The sequence below is a fragment of the Macrobrachium rosenbergii genome, chromosome 56 (assembly GCF_040412425.1).
Source record: "Macrobrachium rosenbergii isolate ZJJX-2024 chromosome 56, ASM4041242v1, whole genome shotgun sequence".
NCBI classification, from domain to species: domain Eukaryota; kingdom Metazoa; phylum Arthropoda; class Malacostraca; order Decapoda; family Palaemonidae; genus Macrobrachium; species Macrobrachium rosenbergii.
This window is the reverse complement of record NC_089796.1, coordinates 69,949,092-69,958,862: the sequence shown is the minus strand read 5'-3', so window position 1 is coordinate 69,958,862 and position 9,771 is coordinate 69,949,092.

Sequence of the window (9,771 nt, the reverse complement as noted above, 5' to 3'; positions counted from 1 at the left end):
GTTCACATCAAAAAGTGTTCTTAGACTTCTCATACCTCTGGGATATGACCTCAATTTAAAGAATTGAGAAATGCAGAAAGGTCACAAAACATTTCTTTAATTTCCTCATTCCTCCTACGAAAGACCTGAAAATAAATGCTTGAAAAAGAAAATAAAAGCTTACTGAATCCTCCCTCGCGCGTTTCCCTTTTTATACTACAAAATCCAATAATGCTCTCAAAACCAGTGCCATCTATACACCACGTCAAAAGGAAGAAATGAGCCGAGGCTTCTTCGGCGCAACTGAGTTTTCTGTGCAGCGTATAATCACGGCCACCGAGAATAGACCTTTCTTTTGGTGGTCTCGGTATAATGCTGTACGAGCTGCGGCCCATGAAACTTTAACCACGGCCCGGTGGTGGCCTGTCTATATCGTTGCCAGAAGCACTATTATGGCTGACTTCAACCTTAAATACAATAAAAACAGCTGAGGCTAGAGGGCTGCAATTTGGTATGTTTGATGATTGGAGGGTGGATGATCAACATAACAATTTGCAGGCCTCTAGCCTCCATAGTTTTTAAGATCTTTGGGCGGACAGAAAAAGTGCGGTGCGGAGAGAAAACAAGTGCTGACAGAATAAAGTGCGGACGGACAGACAAGCCCGGCACAATAGTTTTCTTTTAAAAAACACTAAAAAGGAAGAAATGAAAGAAATATGAAGTCATAACGAGTGACATTTATCGCTGTTTCTGTTATGGTCTATCGTACGAGAAGTGCCAGTCACTCAGTATTTGTTATGAAGCCTTTTCATAAGATTTTTGTAAATGTTAAATCCGTATTTTGAAAGACCTTCCCTGACTCATTTTTTCACACTCCAGAAATTTGGAGCTAAAGAATGCAAGCAAATCATGCAACGCGAACCCAGTTAAAATACTAATGGCGATTTATTCTGCCCAGCTGGGCATGCTAATAAGACCTGGCTCATTTTTTCCCAACGGAATACAGCGGGAATAATGCCATGCACGAAAATGAGAAACATAAATACTGCTGTTATTTTGAATTTCATAGATGGTTCTTTAGATATATCAACGTATTTAACAGTGCTCGCCTGCCATTCAGTCTCAGAAATAATAATAATAATAATAATAATAATAATAATAATAATAATAATAATAATAATAATAATAATAATAATAATAATAATAATAATAATAATAATAATAATAATAATAATAATAATAATAATGTTTTGTTAAATACAATGGCTGCATTTTGCGAACTGATTTTATACTGAGTTTTCCAATTCTTCTAATAATTCGCTTTTCCTGCACAACAATATTAGTCAATAACTGTCCAATGTTCATATTTCGATGGATGAAACAGCGTATTTCTTACAGCAGAAATTCTTTATTTTACAGTATATTACAGCAGGTTAATGAAACCGGGGATGTACATCCGTAGATTCTCCAGATGGTATTTCTTCTTTTTTTCTTTTTCTGACCTGTCTGGTATTTTTCTTATTTCAGCTCAGGGCCATATACATGGAATATACAAAGTAGAGGGATTACAATACACACAGTCTAGATACACGAGATAAAATTATAAAAATTAAAACTGGCAATATCCACGTAGCAGTAAAAATAATAATTATAATAATAGTAGTGACAGTTCAAAAATATTGAAAATTATAGCAATTTAAAAACACATTGCATACAATAAATTTCCAGTATATTTTATATTCAATTTTGTATGTTTTGACTTTCATAATTAATCGCTGAGTTGCTGAATGGCATGGGGATGCCTTTAATTACTAAGCTTTAATCAGCGCTGTCATTATTATTTATATAAGCTCCTATTACTCACTCCACTGATATACATGAGTACGGATCTACTGAGAGCCTGTTTATCTATAATGGATATCAGATATAACGAGGAAGATTGAGCTCGGCGGTTTATTAATGTACCCTATATTTTCCATAGGCCTTCTTATGTCTCTATCATGGGGAGGGCGTAGTGCACCTCACGCGGTGCACTGTAGGCATTGCTTAAGGTTCTTTGCAGCGTGCACTCTGCCCCTAGCTGCAACCCCTTTCGTTCCTTTTACTGTACCTCCTTTTACATTCTCTTTCTTCCATCTGATTTTCCACCCTCTCCTACCAACTGATTCATAGTGCAACTGCTAGGCTTTCCTCCTGTTACACCTTTCACACCTTTTACTGTCATTTTTCCGCTTCAGCGCTGAATGATCTCATAGGGACCAGTGCTTGGCCTTTGGCCTAATTCTAATATTCGTTCATTCATTCATCGTGGTTCTTTGTCATAGTTCCCTTAGTTAAGTGACCGCAAACGTAGTTATGGAGTAAATATGTTTCAGGTGTCAATAGGCTACTTTGAAATCAATTTTTTTTTCATTACTACTGGGATTTATAGTTCGTAAAATGAATTTATAATCATTATGCATCAAATAAAAGTATTTTTAAATTCTGCTGATAAGTAAAAACAGCAGCAACTCACTGTAAAATGGGTGTTTATTGTTAGGCCGTTGAATAGATGTTAGGCCTTGAAATTTGGTAATGAACCTTTTTTTTATAATAATTTTATATATCAAAATAACTTAGAAACTGAATATAAAATTTAGGCCAAAGGCCAAGCACTGACGCTTATGAGGTCATTCAGCATTGAAAGAGAAACTGAGAGTAAAAGGTTTGAAAGGTGCAACAAGAGGAAAAACTCGCAGTAGCAGTATGAAAATATTGTTAGGAGAGGGTTGAGGAAAGTAAGAAGGACAAAAAGAGAATAGGAACGGAAGTAGAGTAAAAGGAATGAAAATGTTTGCAGCTAGGGGCCGAGAAGACGCTGCAAAGAACCTTAAGCAACGCATACAGTCCATCGAGTGAGGTGCACTGACGGCGCTACCCCCTACGGTGTAGAATAACTTAGAATCCATGGATGTAGGTATTACAAAACTTTTATTACGTAGAGAAGAGAGAAATCACCTGGGGGAATTTTGATGAGCTTCAAGCGGCCCCAAATGAAAGGTAAACATGAGGTGCATAAGTGAAGTGCGGTTGTTCAGCGCTGAGATTAATTGGCTGGGCGGTACGTGGGGAGTCTGGAAGAATGAAAGGCACTGAAATGTAGAGACGTGAGGAAGGTATATGGGAGAACTAAATGGTTAGCATAGGCGAAGACTATTCAAAGGGAATGAGAGGAAATACATTAGGAAGACGGTTCCTCGCGCATACACACACATGTATTTATATGTATATATATATCCAGTATGTATATATATACATATATATACAGTATACATACATATATATATATATATATATATATATATATATATATATATATATATATATATATATATATATATATATATATATATATATATATATATATATATATATATATATATATATATATATATATATATATATATATATATATATAGAGAGAGAGAGAGAGAGAGAGAGAGAGAGAGAGAGAGAGTTAATTGTTAATTCAGACAGTTGCTATTCTTGAAAAAATTCTTTCCGTTCCAAACAAATGAGTAATTTTTATGCCCTCTCATCTTATAAAAGACGCACCATGCTCTCTCTCTCTCTCTCTCTCTCTCTCTCTCTCTCTCTCTCTCTCTCTCTCAGAGAAGAAGTCTGACGAAGGAAATAAGGCTGAACACCCATAAGTGCGAGCGTCTGCTATGTTGAAAGAAATTACGCAATATATGTAACGGGGGTCAACGAGATCCTGATGAAGAAAGTGGTTATGGCGTCCTATGAATCCATGAATTCCTCTGGACCCAAGGGCTCATAATTCTTGAGGGTTAAATTTAGAGGATGACACGAAGTTCGAAAAAATTTTCTTAGAAACTTTGGGAGTAATTATAATTAAGTGGAAATTGAGGGGAGAGAGAGAGAGAGAGAGAGAGGAGAGAGAGAGAGAGAGAGAGAGAGAGAGAGAGAGAGAGAGAGAGAGAGAGAGCATGTTGTGCTTCTTATATAGGTGACGGCATAAAAATTGCTGATTTGGTAAGAACACAAAGAATTCTTAAAGAATAGCAACTTTCTTAATTAACAATTTCTTCATATATCCTTACCTCTCTCCAAATTGACTTTCTATTGCTTATGGAATAGAATATAGAATTTAGGCCACAGGCCAAGCGCTGGGATCTATGAGGTCATTACGCTGAAACGGAAATTGTCAGTTAGAAGGATTGAAAACTGATGACAGGAGGAAAACCTTGCAGTTGCACTAAGAAACAATTTTCAGAGAGGACGGAAAGTCAGATGGCAGAAAGAGAATATGAACGGAGGTAAAGTAAAAGAAATGAGAGAGGTTGCAGCTAGGGGCCGAATGGAGGCTGCACAGACCCTTAAGTAATGCCTACAGTGCACCACGTGAGGTGCACTGGCGGCACTATCCCCCTACGGGGTCTATTGCCTACATCTACTTTTCTTGTCAATCTTCCAATCAACGTTTTATTTCTCAATCAAAGTCCTACCATAAACATTCCCTGGTATATTTATGCCCCTACAATTCTTAGTCTCCTTTACCATCCTTAATCTCATACATGTGAACCAGTACTCCTTTCACCCATTCATTCAGGGCCTTATCATCATGCACAAATATCTCGTGAAGTCTTGTGAATCGCTCAGTCACACTTCATTACTATATCACAAACATTTCTCCTGTAATCCATTCTAGTATCATTCCATTCTTCAATTACTTATTTGCCCAAGCATTCATAAACTTATACTAACGCCTTTCGCTCTTCCATCATTCAGCTTTGCCTCTCCCTAGCCTCCGAGTTCAACATCTCTTCTAAATGCTCACTCCATCAACACAGGACTGCACTTTCTTCAGACAGCATTTCTACATTTGCATCTCTTGTTCTGAGACCCATTCTCTAATTAACATTTTGCTCAGCATGAATTTCTCGTAAGGAGAACTTCAAAGTCTTCTTAAAATCCTTACTCACTGTCTTCCCCACCCTCTTTTATGACATATCTTTGTCTCGTCTCTCAAGATCCTCATGACCTTCTTCCTGTATTTCTGAACAAGATCTAAAATCCAGTCATGCAAATGCTCCGCTAAGTAACCTTCATTAAAGTCCTTACTTATCCACACCACCAAACACTTCTTTTCTTCTTCTCGCCTTCCTAAAATCACACTCGCTTCACACTCTTCATACGCTCCTTCAATTTCCTAGTTGTCAAATGCACTTGTATTAACAGCATCTACAGCTACATTTTCACATTTTCTTCCACAGCTTAAAATTCCACTAAACATAACTTGTTTCAATCGAATGATGATCCGATATACCGCCAGCCACTCCTTGCCCCACAATTACATCCGTCTACTCGGCAGTAACCCATAACCTATTTTTATTTATTTACTTATTTTTCATCAATATATATATGTGTGTGTGTGTGTGTCTGTATATGTATGTATACGTACACACAAACATATTCAATCTTTTACCTTATAAAAAAGAATAAAGTGACAAATGATTCCGTGATATTTTCAAGTACGTACTTTTTTTATTTACTAAATTTTTGCAATAATATAAATATAAATATATATACATATATATAATGTACATATATACATATACATATATATATATGTATATTTAAATTAGATATCATATATATATATATATATATATATATATATATATACTTATATTATATATATATACATATACACACGCACACACACACATATATATATATATATATATATATATATATTATATATATATATATATATTATAATCATTCACAGCTCCTTACATCTTTCACCTCAGGTAAATAATAAAACCACAAAATTTACGATGATAAAGAGGATGAAACATCCGGAAAATAAACTGTTTCCAGAAGACAAAACATTCAATAGAACGTTTTAAAGCGTTATCTAGTCGTAAATGAGTTTTCAAGTCCGCGTAATTGTTTCCGGAAACAATACGCCATTGAACGGGCAGGTATGCAAGTTAGGGAGAGGACCACATTAGGACCTATGACTGTGAATAGGAAAGGCGAGAGAATGCGGCGAATAAAAAAAAAAAAATAAAAAAAAAAAAACTTTTCTAAGCCTTTTAATGAACAACGCAGTACCGTGTAAACAATCACGAATTTTTTGCAAGCGTTAAGAATAGCGCTGAGGAACGACTTTCAGCGCCAAAGTGGGACATGAACGGACGGACGGCTCAATAAGCAGCAGAGATAATGAAATTTCCGCATAAATTTTACCAGAACTTTTTTTGTCTGTTTTAGGGTATATATATATTTATATATACATATATATATATATATATATATATATATATATATATATATATATATATATATATATATATATATGTATATATATATATATATATATATATGTATATATATATATATATATATATATATATATATATATATATATATATATATATATATATACATAAATATGTGTATGTATGTATGTATGTATGTATGTATGTATGTATGTATGTATATATAATGTGTATAAGATAAAACGATCTGTCTACTCTGGTATGTTTTTAAGAGCGTACTGAATTTGTGATCCTGAATTTTTAGCAGAGGAAATTCAGAACATCTATGTAATTGCAGAAGAATTATGTTATCCTTTGTGTTTTATTCGTGGTTGCCTCCAAAGTGCCAGAAAAACATTTTATAGTCGTGAAATGTCAAGTAATTATGACACTGAAAATATTTTTATCGACTGTACTAATACTGAAATGCCTGAAAATAAATTTTGTTTTTAGTAATACTTCGTCTATCAAGATTTCGCTGTTTTGTAATAAACCAGAAATGCCAACTGGAGGAGTGTACAAAATTAATTGCTCAACTTGTAATTTACCTTATATTGGATAATCTGGTACGGAACTAAGTAAGAGAGTCACACAGCATAAATATAATGTACGGGTTGTAACCAGCTCGAGCGCCATTTTTTGTCACATAAGAGACTTTGAACACCCAACAGATTGGACTTCAGCTAGAGTTGTTTTTAAGAGGTCTTCATTGCATGACAGATTGTTGGTCGAAGGATGCCTCATCAGTTCTTTTAGTAACATGAATTTGAGCGATGGTCTTTTTAAGACGGACGAATTGTTAAAAAGCTTTATTCTTAAGGATGCAAAAGAACAACAGGCTGTTAGATTTTTTACAAGCAGATAGTTTTGTACTGGTGTTTGTAGTACTTACATATTCCCACTAAGCATGTTTTTCTTTTGAAGACTGTTGTTTACATGCCTAAATAACTTGTTGACATGTTTTTTTTGTTATCTGTGACCCCATATTGCTTTCTTGTATGTGTTATTTTCTTAACACTGTTTAGTACCCTGAAGATGACTTTGGAATATACGTTGAAAATCTTGGTACCATTTCTTTTTATTTTAACGTGAGGACTTATATATATATATATATATATATATATATATATATATATATATATATATATATATATATATATATATATATATATATATATATATATATATATATATATATATATATATATATATATATATATATATATATATATACATATATACAGTATATATACTCACAAACACTAAGCTGCAAATATCGTTTAATATCTTATCCGCTCTACCTCCGAAATAATACTCAGGGGAATTATGTTTGATAAGTGGTTTGCCACCTGACGGATTCGATCCACTGAACAGAGAGAGAACCTAAGAAATCAGTGACGCCAGTATTCTTACTACTGGGCTGTCAAAAGAGAGAAATATATGATGTGTATATATGAATATATATATATATATATATATATATATATATATATATATATGGGGTATATATATATATATATGTATATGTATATTGATATATATGGGTAATAATGTATAAATTGATAGATATAGGTCTCTCTCTCTCTCTCTCTCTCTCTCTCTCTCTCTCTCTCTCTCTCTCTCTCTCTCTCTCTCTCTCTCTCTATCTATATATATATATATATATATATATATATATATATTTACTGTATATGTGTGTGTGTTTGCGTTGTATGCAATCAATCTATACGTAAACACACACACATATTCCCTCGCACTTGTCACTACATGCCTTGAATCCGGATGGGTAACAAATGAAGAATCCCTATTCTTTCCCGGGGGGATTCGAACCCGTGCAAGGCACTGAGAGCGAGGCTACCTCTTTGGCAGTCAGGTCAGAGTGACTAACAAGGAAAGACCTAGTCACATGGTGGTCACATCAGAGAGAGCATAATGGCGTAAGGGATCAATTTATTCTTATAACTCATACACTTATACTGCAACCTACAGAAAGGTAGATATATAGACTGAACAATGACTGACATTTTCTCGTGTATTCATTATACTCTTCCAGTTATTCTGCTTTGTCTCTCACATATGTTGCTCCAAACCTTCTATTCTAAGTTGTGGAATCTCTTGTATTCTTTGATAATCCCATTTTTCGAATATGACTTCATCACAACCGACATCCAGTTTTCAACTGTACAACCCGATAGTCTTAAAACCATTTTTATTCTCCATTTTTCCTAGCCTTCAACGAAAATAGATCAAACATGACATTTGATGAAGACATACGAAGATAATAAAGCATTTACGAGGAATTCTCAATGCCAGCAAATGTCACATGTGATGAGAATATCTCTTACTGTGATAAATGAGCACGAAAAATGACAAGTAAAAAATGCGCCGAAGTTTCTTCGGCGCAATCGGGTTTTCTGTACAGCCGCTACAGAGTATAATCAATGCCAAAGAAACTGAATCTATCTTTCGGTGGTCTCGGTGTAATGCTGTATGAGCCGCGGCCCATGAAACTTTAACCACTGCCCGGTGGTGGCCTATCCTATATCGTTGACAGAAGCACGATTATGGTTAACTTTAACCTTAAATGAAATAAAAAAAATACTGAGGCTAGAGAGCTGCAATTTGGCACGTTTGATGATTGAAGGGCGGATGATCAAAATACCAATTTGCAGCCCTCTAGCCTCAGTAGTTTTTAAGATCTGAGGGCGGACAGAAAACGTGTGGACAGAAAAAAGTGGGGACGGGCAGACAAAGCCGGCACAATCGTTTTCTTTTACAGAAAACTAAAAAACGTAAATTATCAAGACTTCTTCTGCTTTGATATCTTCACTGGGTAGAAAAAATAAGAACAATTTGGAGAAGGTACAAAGTATAAAAATAACAATGTTCTCAGTTCTCGTCAAAATGAGCGACTGAGCTGTGTTCCTCAAAACATTTAGACTTGTCAGAACTATCAGAAAATGAGAAAAGCGATAGAATTCATTAGCGAAATGTTATTTTAAAAGTCACGAGCTCTAAAAGTTCTTTGAAGCAGAATTAAGCAATATATAAAAAGATTAAATGATATACGAAACAATTAAAATTCTGTTTATTCAAGATTTTACCTTATATAAAGAATTTGGTGACAAATGATTCCGTGATATTGTCAAGTACGTATTTTTATTTATTTACTTAATTTTTTCCAATGAATATTTTCCGGGCACATTCTGCCCTCTTACGCAACATATTCATGATTGTATGATCTCAAATACTCATAAGCTCTGCATAAGCGAACCGCAAATACACACACAAACGCACACACACAAATCTCTGGTTCGTTTTTTCTCCTTTGATAACCTTCTTCAGCATCGTAACCTTTTAATTACTCTAATTTCCAACACTCTTTAATCCACATCATTCTATTATCATCGACAACATTTGCTACTGAATGTAAAAATATGTCAACCGTTTGCATTATTTCATC